General features: G+C 39.4%; 1 protein-coding gene across 1 annotated transcript in view; it reads right to left on the bottom strand.

The window, feature by feature from the left end:
• LOC109410169 (metabotropic glutamate receptor 1) overlaps nucleotides 1-12,933 on the bottom strand; it is a 679,657-nt gene that overhangs the window by 442,750 nt on the left and 223,974 nt on the right. The window lies entirely within an intron of this gene.

Genomic DNA, 12,933 nt, shown 5'->3' with positions numbered 1-12,933 from the left:
ATTTTCGAGAAAAAATACTTTTTGAGGATTCGCCAGATTGAATGTCCAGAGAAATTTACAAATGCATTCTGCTGGGGGAACCTGCTGAGAGAACTTACAGTAGGAATCCCCGGAGGGAACTCCTGGACAAACCCCCGAAAAGTAGTTCCTGGAGGGAACCATGGCAAGGATTGCTGGAAATATCTCCGAAAGGAATTTATTAAGGAATCTCCGGGGGGAACTGATGGATAAATGGATGAAATCCCAGAAGAGTACCCCGAAAGGAATCTGGAGTACTCTCTTGGGATTCTAGAAATTAATTCCGGTGTTCTCCCAGGAGTCCCATCCAGGGATTTTTCAAGGAATATCTTACGGGAGGAAATCCTTCCGGTCTTGTCTCCAGGAATTTCCTCTGAAGATTTATCCATCAGTTCCCCCGGAGATTCCTTAATGAATTCCTTTCGGAGGACTCTTCTGATGGGAAAGAATCTCTGAAAGAAATTCCCATAGTGATTCCCTGTAGGATTACCAACAGGAAACACCTGGAGGATTTGCCAGATAGAATTCGCGGAGAAATTGTTCAAGAGATTCCTTGCGTAATCTCCACAGGGAATTTTCGGATCAACAACGAACGTTCCTTGAAGGATTCTCCCTCGGATTCTCCAGAGTGAAGCCAGAGGAAGCATATAAAAAAGAACTCATCCAGAATATGGCAGCTTGATCCGGAGCTTCAAACGGAATCTTTGGAATTTCTTCCTGGATTCAAATTTCCCGACAGTAGCAGATACATTCAACATTCTTGGCGTCTCCTGTTTAAAACCGGGCAGGAGTTCAAATCTCCGGAAAAATGTTCACGTTGTTGTTCTGGCAGTTGGTGAACTCTGCACTGTAGGTTCCAGGCTAGGTTCAGGACTCGGTTTAGGATTCCGAAATCAGCAACACCATACCAAATTTTTCCAAAACTAATTGCCCTAATGTAGAAAATCGTAGAATAAAACAAAATAGAAATAAAAAAGACGAAGAATTGTAAACATGTTTACATCTGAATCTATCTGAATATCACCTGTCAAGCAATATCACTTACCTGCCAGTGTGAACGATTATGTTACTCGCGAATATCACGTACCGAATAACATGTTATTCGAGCGTAGTCTGAACATAGCATTACGTTGTAGAACCATGAGCATTATTTGAATTCTTCGTGGAGCAATAAAGAGAGGCTTCTTAAAAATTGTCACCAGCTCATGATCCGTGTCAATAGTAATGTCACATTTTCCACAGATGTCTGATCAAACTTCGTGCAGGCATACACAATTGCTAAACATTCCTTCTCAATTTGGGCATAATTTGCTTCAGTTGTCGAAAGTGTTCCTGAGGCATATGCAGTTGGTCTTTCTTCTTGCATCAAGGTACAGCCAATAGCTTTTGATGACGAATCTGTTTGAATTTTCAATGGTTTGTTAACATCGTAATAGCCTAATAGGATGTCTGAACTTATCAATTTTTTTATGTTCTCAAAGTTTTCTTGATGATCTTGATTCCAATCAAACTGATCAGCAGTCACTAACCATCGCAAAGGTTCTGAATGTTCAGATAGGTTTGGTATGAACTTCGAAAGATAAGTGACCATTCCTAGGAAGCGCAAAACATCATCCTTATTTTCTGGCTTTGGCATCTCTCGTATAGATTTCACTTTATCTGGATCAGGCATTATCCCTTTACTGTTGATAATATGGCCAAAAAATTTCTTGACACAGTCGAATTTGTCACGATTTAGCTTTAAATTTTCTTTCCGTATACGAATCAGCAATTTTTTCAAATTTATATCATGGTCGGCAATAGCTTCTTCCATAGTTTCTCCAGATCCAAAAACCAAAATATCATCAGCAATACAGACAACCCTTTCCAATCCTTATAGAAGCAAATGTTGTCTTTTCTGGTAAATTTCCATAGCAGAGTTTATACCAAATGGCATGCGAAGAAAACGAAGGCGCCACAAATGGGTCACAAATGTGGTCAACTTACTGCTTTTCTCATGCTCATCTAGTTTCAAATTCCAAAATCCTTTCTTTACGTCTAGACAACTGAAAACTTTGGCCTGATGAAGTTCTGGTAAAATTTCCTCTAATTTTGAGATTTGGTGTTTAACATCTAGCAATGCTTTGTTCAAGTCTACAGGGTCAATACACAGTCTCAATTTGTCGTTGCGTTGAACTATGAGGATGTTACTGGTCCATTCAGAATACTTATTTACCTTAATGATAACACCCATGTCTTCCATCTCGTCAAGTTGTTTCTTCATTTCTGCACGCAACTTCTGAGAAACTCGTCTTGGAATCTGTCGTTTAGATGGGATTGATTCATCGATCTCCAGACTGACTTCTCCTTCGACGCATCCTAAAGCGCTGTTTGCAGATCAGAAGGAATTTCTCAGCCTATCTTGATGCATGGGAAATTCCTTGCCTGAATTGCTCAAGAAACCGGTTTTTCTTCCATCGCAGTACGCAGTTGCGAAGAAATGACAATTCAAATGGCAGTCACCGTAGAAAGTTTCTGCCAGGAATCGCTCAAGAAGTTTCTTGAGCAATTCCTTTTGAACTCGAAACTGCGCTTAAGCCATCAAAGACGTCCGGAAATTCAGCAATAATTGCGGTAATTATTACTGTATTGATAATTTTCTCATTTACAGTGATGAATCCAAACTTCAGACATGTTTGTAACGATAATAACGGGAAATATTCCTTGTATTCATCGCCAACGACTTCGAATATTAATGTTGATTCTCGGCCATCTTGTATTACTACAAGCTCACAGCAGCCTTCTGGAACAATTACACCTCCACCATATACCTTCAGTTTCGTCGATGTTGGGACTAATTTCTCCTTATCAGCAAGCTTAAGAAAACGTGACATTCTCATCACGTTGCAAGACGCTCCTGTATCCAATTGGCATTTGATTTTCTCACACTTCTTTCCAACGGCGAAAAATAAAGAAACATGTAAATGGGTTGGCAAATTGTTCTGGATCGCTAGGATGTTCTTATAATATTCTTCGATCAGCTTAACGTCGTTTCTGCCTTAAACTTTCGATCTGCATACGCTGGCAAAATGATTCATCAATCCGCACTGAAGGCATTTCTTTCCATTGGCTGGGCATTTTTCCTTGTCTCTTGCATGCTCATATCCACAGTAATTGCACTTCGACTTATTACTTGAAGCTTGAAAAGTTGGTCTTCTAGTTCTGCTTTGTATTTTGTCAATTGGGGCTTCAATGATATTTTTTAGATCGTGATTAAGTTGCTTCATTTGAATTTCTGTTAGCTCAGCTGCGTGACATTTTTGTATTGCTTCATTCAAGGTTCACTGTGGTGTTTGTAGATAATGTAGAAGACACCACACGAAACCGTATACGGGCTCAAATCAGGCTTGTCGGAGATGCATGTGTTCGGTGTCGAGGCTTACGTGCACATACCAAAGGAGCAACGTACAAAGCTGGAGCCTAAAGCGAAGAAGATGACGTTCACCGGGTTCTCTTCTCAGCACAAAAGACACCGAATAATTGATTTAAAGACCAACAAGATTGAGATAAGCCGAGATGTGAGGTTCCTATCGAAAGATAAGCCGGAAATGTTTTTTTCATCGGAGGAACATACAGTTGAGTATGAATTCCGAAACAGCGATGTATACAGAATGTAATAAAACAACTGTTCGAAAATCCTGTGAGGATCAAGAGGTCAATGGAAATGTTACATTGAATTCGAAGACGTTTACGAGTTCGAAGATGACGATGCAAGCGAGGACTCCAATGTTTCCATTCAGGAGGAGCCTGAGGTCAAACGTTCAGGACAGAGCACCAATGAAGTTGCACCGCAGTGCTTCCATGATGAAATGCTGAAAGATTATTCCTCGTTCGAGCAATCAGGAGGACTTGGATTGTACCGAGATGCTGTCAGCGCCCAGCGGTCAGGAACGTGAGCAGTGGAAGGCTGTTTCAAAGAAGAACTAGGCTCTCACGAAGAAAATGGGACTTGGGCGTTAGTTGACCTGCCACCGTGTTTTGCGCGTGTTGCTAAGCAAGTAATACTCCGCGTTCTTTTGACGATTGCTGCAACTTGCAGCCTGCAAGAAAGAATCTCCCTATGAATCATATCGACATCAAGACTGCCTATTTGTACGGTACGCTGGACGAGCAGATATTCATGCGACTACTGCCTGGAGTCGAAGCTGCTGGAAAGAAAATTGCATACCTGCTGAAGAGAAGTCTCTACAGATTGAAACAATCGGCGAGGATATGGAATCAATGGATTGACAGCGCTCTGAAGAAGATGGGATTCAAGCCGTCAAATGCAGATCCCTGTTTATATGTCCGAACCAAAAGAGGCAAGACTGCTTTCATTATTCTTCACGTGGATGATATGCTGGTAGCGTATTCAAAACAGGAGGAGTATGGAGAAATTTCAGAAGATCGTTTCCAAAAGCCGGGAAAACCAAGAGAACGCGAGAGCTGCCAAGAAAGGATTTCTCCGAAAGAGGAAAAAGTATGAGCATATGCCATTACCTAGACGCAAAATAGTATGGAACAAAATGATATGCAGAAATTTCATGAAACTGTCAGTCAGGTGCGGAGAAAAACAGCGCCGCCTTTCGTCATGTCCAGTGACCGTGGAGGGAACACTTCGAGGCTTTGCTAAATAGGGACAACGTTTGCGCATCGGCGAGCAGAAGAATCAGAAATCCTAATTATTTTAAAAACGAACATTCTCGAGCATTAAAAGAACATGATGACATGGTTGTTCATCAGTTATTCAAAAAAGTTTTCTGGAAAGAACAAAGGTTACCTAGTTCTATTTTTAGTCCATTGTTCTATAAATAGCCAAAAGGTAATTTAATCTAATTTACAGGTTGAAACCAAATTTTAACAACGGTAAACAACGGCACAACAACAACGTGTTTGTCGTGACTGCGGAAAACTACCAGCCAAATCTCAAACAGATGATGCGCAATACACATCCATCTGATCCAAGATCAGCCAACAGAATGCCCTTGCCTTTCAAGACAAGAGAAAGCAGAACCTCCAACTTCACGTGCTCTTGTTCGAACACACCAACACATCTCCCCTCTTACATAGCTTTAGATGATAACTATCACGCGCACCATTCTCAAGCGCAACGTTATGCACACATTCATGAGGGCTCCTATGCTGATGATCATTATCATCATCGCTTGCTCGAAAATAGAGCACTCTCAAAATATACCATCTACAAATACACACTCTAAAATATATTTAATTTAATTCCACATCATATCTACTACATTCTCCTTCTCGTCTACTCTTAAGCGACCATAAATATATTATTTTAAAGTTTAACAAAGTTTATCATTTACTAAAAAAAATAAAGTTTTTTCTTCAAACTTATCTAAACTGAGGGGCTAATCACCATTAAAACAACAGAATAGAAAATGCGTTAGAAAATGATTAATTTGCCCAGATTTGGCCTAATGCATTGAAAAATACAATCTAATCTAAATTTAACCCTATCCAAATCCAATCTGAATCTAAATCCAACTAAAATTTAATCAAAGTCCAATAAAAATCCAATCTGAATTTAATGTAATCCATATCTATTCTAAATTTATTCTGGATTCAATCCCAATCCAATAATCATTCAAACCAATAAAAATCTGATTCAAGTCCAATCCAAATCCAAATCCAATCTAAATACAATCCAAATCAAGTTCAAATTCAATCAAATTGATATTTATACCGATCCAAGTTAAATCAAAAACTAATACAAATCCAATCCATTTTTAATCTTATTGCAATCCAAAACCAAGTCAAATTCAATCCGAACATAATTCGAATTCAAATCCAATTGAAATTTAATGCGAATCCAATTCAAATCCAATCCAAATCCAGTCTGAACGCATATCCAATCCAAATCAAATCCAAAACCATTTCAAATCCAAAACAAATCCGAATTCAATCACAATTCAATACAATCTTAATCCAAACCATAACCAATTCAAATCCAATCCGTATATAGTTCAAATCAATTCAAATCAAATCCAATCCAAATTCAATCCGAATCCAATTCAAATCCAAATCCAGTCTGAATACATATCCAACCCAGGTAGACGAGAATATCTAAATCAAATCTCAAATCAAACAACTTTTGCTGTCAAAGTTTGATATGATTTTGATGTGTTATTTAAAAATTCGCACGAATAGCTCAAAGTGATATGACATCAGTTTTTGTTCCTGTCGAAATATCTGAAAATTTCTACCTGTCTCTTTCTGAGCTGTGGAAACGAAGAACGTCATGCTCTTATTCCCATGGTATTCACAACAGTGAGCCACATCTCTTACCTCTCAGCTATTTCACCGCGTTACTGTTCGAAAAAGGTCGACAAATCTTGTCCGCTGTTGGTTTGATCTTGTAATCTCTTAACGAGCTGTTATTGAGCAATTCACCAAACTAGATTTAGCTCTTATTTCTGATCTTTTACCTCTTATATCAATTAAACCAATATCAGTTTTTATTCCTCAGTAATTCAGTTAGTAGTAACTGAATATGGTATTATTTAGATTTTTTTCACCTACTCGAAAAACCAAATCTACATCAAATCCAATCGAAATGCCGAATCCAATCCCAGTCCAAATTCTATTCTAATATAATCTAAATACAATCCAATCCAAATTTAACTCGATAAAATTCCAATCTGAATACATATCCAATACAATCTAATACAAATTCAATTCTAATCCAATCCAAACCCAATACAAATCCAATCCAAGTTCAATCCAAATTCAACCCAAATCCAACCTGAATCCAATCCAATTCAATAAAAAAATGGTATCAAAATCCAAACCGAATCCAATTCACATCCAATTCAAATTCAATCCAATCCAATCCAAATTTAATGCGAATCCAATCCAAATCAAATCCAAAACCAATTCAAATCCAAAACAAATTCGAATTCAATCACAATTCAATACAATCTTAATCCAATCCAAAACCAATCCTAATCCAATTCAAACCCAAATCCAGTCTGAATACATATCCAAACAAAATCTAAACCAAATCCAATCGAAATTACGAATCCAATCCCAGTCCAAATTCAATTCAAATCTAACCTAAATCCAATCCAAATTCAACTCGAACAAAAAAATCCAATCTGAATACATATCCAATACAATCTAATACAAATCCAATTCTAATCCAATCCAAACCCAATACAAATTCAATTCAAGTTCAATCCAAATTCAACCCAAATCCAACCTGAATCCAATCCAATTCAATAAAAAAATTGTATCCAAATCCAAACCAAATCCAATTCACATCCAATTCAAATTCAATCCAATCCAATCCAAACCTCATCGATTTGAAAATTCAAAATTCGAATTCAAATCAAATCCAATCCGAATTCATATCCAATCCAATCCAAATTCAATGCAATCCATATTATTCCAAATCAAATCTAAATCTAATCCCAATCCAATAAACATTAAATTCGATCAAAATCCGGTCCAACTCCAATCCAAAACCAAATACAATCTAAATACCATCAAAATCTAATTCAAAATCAATACTAATCAAATCTATAACGATCCAAACCCAATCAAAATCTAATCGAAATCCAATCCAAATTAAGTTTGAATATGTTTCCAATTCAAATCCAATCCAAACTCAATCCAAACCCAATCACAATCCAAATTCAATTCAAACCTGATCTAAATCTGATGCAAATTCAATCCAAATTCAAAACAATAAATATCTATTCCACATCTAATCCAAATCCAATCCTAATCCTTTCCAAATCCAACTCAAATCCATTCCAAATTCAATTCAAATCCAATTCAATCTGAATTTCTATCCAATCCAATCCAAATCCAGTTCAGGTTTAGTATGATCCGAATCAAAACTAGATTTCATACAATCCATCCAACTTCAATTTTTTCGCCTTTTGGTGAAGATCTATGTGGTGGGCCTACTGGAACTCCGTTATTTTTTTTATTGCAATTTTTTTTTGCTATAGTCTTGGATCATTCACAGCCTACCCACCATCAAGTGGGCCTACTGGAACTTCGTTTGTTTGTTTTTTTTTTTTTGACAATCTCGGATCATTCTCAGCCTACCCACTATGTGGTGGGCCTACTGGAACTCCGTTATTTTTTTTATTGCCATTTTTATTTGCTAGTCTTGGATCATTCACAGCCTACCCACCATCAAGTGGGCCTACTGGAACTCCATTCATTTAAATTTTTATTTCTTTGCGTGAATCTCGGATCATTCTCAGCCTACTCGTAGTGAGCCTACTGGAACTCCATTAAAAAAACATACTCTCCTTTATACACACTGATTATACTTACGCTACAAAAAAAACACGAAATTCTTTGTACCGAGTGCGCCAATTGTCGTGACTGCGGAAAACTACCAGCCAAATCTCAAACAGATGATGCGCAATACACATCCATCTGATCCAAGATCAGCCAACAGAATGCCCTTGCCTTTCAAGACAAGAGAAAGCAGAACCTCCAACTTCACGTGCTCTTGTTCGAACACACCAACACATCTCCCCTCTTACATAGCTTTAGATGATAACTATCACGCGCACCATTCTCAAGCGCAACGTTATGCACACATTCATGAGGGCTCCTATGCTGATGATCATTATCATCATCGCTTGCTCGAAAATAGAGCACTCTCAAAATATACCATCTACAAATACACACTCTAAAATATATTTAATTTAATTCCACATCATATCTACTACAGTGTTTACAGTATTCGCCACTGCACGCGGTATACATTATATACCAGTTTCCAGATTCTACAATAATATTTACTATCATGCCCATGAGATGACGACAGGCCGTTATCCACCCATCGCAATGCCGTGTTGCTGAATGACAACTAAAGCTGGATATGCAAATCGTTAATCTCCACAGCCATCATCCGATTGCTCTCTACACACTACCAGTCGTTGTCATGGTAACACACGCGCCAACTACGATCGTTACTAACCGAGCGCACTATTCAAGGAGGCAACAGTGATTAGACAAGAACAACAAAGTAATCACGGCGATTTCATCCATAATTACGTAAAATTTACCGAGAGGATTTCCAGAGGGCTTTCTTTCGTAACTTTTCTTTCCACCAGAACGAATTCGAATGTGGGACCGTTCATTGAACAGGATCTGCGTGTTACGGCTCTCTAATGGTAAATATATAATATATTTTTTCGCTCTCTGATATGAAAACATGTAATTAACTTTCACTTTTTGTCCCGTTGTCTATCGTAAAAATAAATCCAAAAGTAAAACAGTAAACTTACTTGCCCAACAAAAAACAAAAATAAAACCGGAAATCGAAAATCGTTTGATCAAAATTCAAAATGATCTAAAAACTAAACATATTACTGCACTCAAGTTAATTGAGTTAAAAACCGTAAACTAGCGATTCTTTGTAACACTTGTGTTCTTTCAGTTCAGTTTAGTCGAACAAACAAACGAACGGAGAACGGATGCGGCGTTGGAAACGTGATCTGTTTTCCGATGGATGATAAAACTTATTGGTACTCTATAGGTGAATCAGTTTTACTTGCGATGGTCGATAAATTTGCGTTTTCTGTTTAAAATCTGCTATACTTCGTCGGTTTTCTGTTCATATTGTTCGGTTTACTATGTTTCTATGCTTTTTTTTCTGTTTTTTTTTATCGGGTTTATGTTTGTTTGAACATTTTTTGTTGTTATTAAAGCATGTCTATCGCGCCGGAATTCCGTTACATCTGTCTAACTAATGTTTTCCTGTTTTTCTATTGAGAGATTTTGGTTTTCGAATGGGGTATTCTTCCTCACGCGTTCTTCGCTGTTGGAGTGTTTGATTTGTTTTGCGTTACATTTTACAGACAACAAACAAGGATTTTTCTTTTTTCTTTGTCTGATAAAGTTAAGAACTATGTTTTCGTTAGCGCGCCCCGTTTGATTGAATCACTCGGACTACAGTAATGGTACATTCGATAATAACGCCCTACAATTAATCTAAAATCGCGATGAAGGCAAGTAACAGGGGGAGGTGCCGTTTGAATAACTTTTAAATTTATTGAAAGCGATGAATTCGTGCCGAATTGAACCATGGATTCCAGTATGTAACAAAACGGATGATCGAAAGTCTTCAGATTACCAAAGGTTCTCCACAATCCAGCAGATTCTGAGTAATCAAGTTCATTCCCTCGAAGAAGCTTTAAGGTTCTTTCTACGGATCTCGATAATGCTTTTGAAGAATCTTCTGGATTTTTTTCGGATTCTCTCCCAAAATCTCCTAGATGCTCTCTAAGAATCTTCTGGATTCTCTCCAAGAATCTTCCGGATTCGCTCCAGGAATCTCCCGGATTCTCTCCAGGAATCTTCCGGATTCTCTCCAGGAATCTTCCGGATTCGCTCCAGGAATCTTCCGGATTCTCTCCAGGAATCTTCCGGATTCTCTCCAGGAATCTTCCGGATTCGCTCCAGGAATCTTCCGGATTCTCTCCAGGAATCTTCCGGATTCTCTCCAAGAATCTTCCGGATTCTCTCCAAGAATCTTCCGGATTCTCTCCAAGAATCTTCCGGATTCTCTCCAGGAATCTTCCGGATTCTCTCCAGGAATCTTCCGGATTCTCTCCAGGAATCTTCCGGATTCGCTCCAGGAATCTTCCGGATTCTCTCCAGGAATCTTCCGGATTCTCTCCAGGAATCTTCCGGATTCTCTACAGGAATCTTCCGGATTCTCTCCAGGAATCTTCCGGATTCTCTCCAGGAATCTTCCGGATTCTCTCCAGGAATCTTCCGGATTCTCTCCAGGAATCTTCCGGATTCTCTTCAGGAATCTTCCGGATTCTCTCCAGGAATCTTCCGGATTCTCTCCAGGAATCTTCCGGATTCTCTCCACGAATCTTCCGGATTCTCTCCACGAATCTTCCGGATTCTCTACACGAATCTTCCGGATTCTCTCCACGAATCTTCCGGATTCTCTCCACGAATCTTCCGGATTCTCTCCACGAATCTTCCGGATTCTCTCCACGAATCTTCCGGATTCTCTCCACGAATCTTTCGGATTCTCTCCAAGAATCTTTCGGATTCTCTCCACGAATCTTCCGGATTCTCTCCACGAATCTTCCGGATTCTCTCCACGAATCTTCCGGATTCTCTCCAGGAGTCTTCTGGGTTCTCTCCAGGAATCTTCCAGATTCTCTCCAGGAATCTTCCGGATTCTCTCCAGGAATCTTCCGGATTCTCTTCAGGAATCTTCCGGATTCTCCCCAGGAATCTTCCGGATTCTCTCCAGGAATCTTCCGGATTCTCTCCAGGAATCTTCCGGATTCTCTCCAGGAATCTTCCGGATTCTCTCCAGGAATCTTCCGGATTCTCTCCAGGAATCTTCCGGATTCTCTCCAGGAATCTTCCGGATTCTCTCCAGGAATCTTCCGGATTCTCTCCAGGAATCTTCCGGATTCTCTCCAGGAATCTTCCGGATTCTCTCCAGGAATCTTCCGGATTCTCTCCAGGAATCTTCCGGATTCTCTCCAGGAATCTTCCGGATTCTCTCCAGGAATCTTCCGGATTCTCTCCAGGAATCTTCCGGATTCTCTCCAGGAATCTTCCGGATTCTCTCCAGGAATCTTCCGGATTCTCTCCAAGAATCTTCCGGATTCTCTCCAGGAATCTTCCGGATTCTCTCCAGGAATCTTCCGGATTCTCTCCAGGAATCTTCCGGATTCTCTCCAGGAATCTTCCGGATTCTCTCCAGGAATCTTCCGGATTCTCTCCAGGAATCTTCCGGATTCTCTCCAGGAATCTTCCGGATTCTCTCCAGGAATCTTCCGGATTCTCTCCAGGAATCTTCCGGATTCTCTCCAAGAATCTTTCGGATTCTCTCAAAGAATCTTCCGGATTCTCTCCAAGAATCTTTCGGATTCTCTCCAAGAATCTTTCGGATTCTCTCCAAGAATCTTCCGGATTCTCTCCAAGAATCTTCCGGATTCTCTCCAAGAATCTTCCGGATTCTCTCCAAGAATCTTCCGGATTCTCTCCAAGAATCTTCCGGATTCTCTCCAAGAATCTTCCGGATTCTCTCCAAGAATCTTCCGGATTCTCTTCAAGAATCTTCCGGATTCTCTCCAAGAATCTTCCGGATTCTCTCCAAGAATCTTCCGGATTCTCTCCAAGAATCTTCCGGATTCTCTCCAAGAATCTTCCGGATTCCCTCCAAGAATCTTCCGGATTCCCTCTGTGGTGGGTGGCAACCGTATTCATTGACAGTTCTTTTCACTCTACCTTCCGGCATCCCCCGGTCTACTACTAGTTATCCAATCTACCACACTCTCCAAGAATCTTGCGGATTCTCCAATAATCTTCCGGATTCTCTCCAAGAATCTTCCGGGTTTTCTCTAAGAATCTTCCGGATTCTCTCCAAAAATCTTCCGGATTCTCTCCAAGAATCTTCCGGATTCTCTCCAAGAATCTTCCGGATTCTCTTCAATAATCTTCCGGATTCTCTCCAAGAATCTTCTGGATTCTCTCCCAAGAATCTTCCGGATTCTCTCCAAGAATCTTCCAAATTCTCAACAAGAATCTTCTGGATTCGCTCCAAGAATCTTCCGGACTCTCTACAGGAATCTTTTGGATTCTCTCCAATAACCCTATAGATTCTTTCTATTTGGGTTTATAATTATATTTCTAAGAATTTTCCAAGAATTTTCATTAATTCAGTGAGATTCATTAACCAGCTTAATCATTGTGTAGATCTTCATTCAATTCGGCACGAATTGAGTCTGCAAAAACAGAATTTCTAAATCTTAAAACTGAGCAGAACTAAATTGAACCAGCTTTGAACATGCCCAGGTCAGTGAGATGGTTAAGTACAAAATTGAAAAACTTCATGATAAGTTAACGTGAATGTAGATGCTTGCACAG

This window comes from Aedes albopictus, chromosome 1 (genome assembly GCF_035046485.1).
Source record: "Aedes albopictus strain Foshan chromosome 1, AalbF5, whole genome shotgun sequence".
In the NCBI taxonomy this organism is placed as follows: domain Eukaryota; kingdom Metazoa; phylum Arthropoda; class Insecta; order Diptera; family Culicidae; genus Aedes; species Aedes albopictus.
The sequence above is the reverse complement of the archived record's forward strand: the minus strand, read 5'-3'. Positions and strand labels throughout refer to the sequence as shown.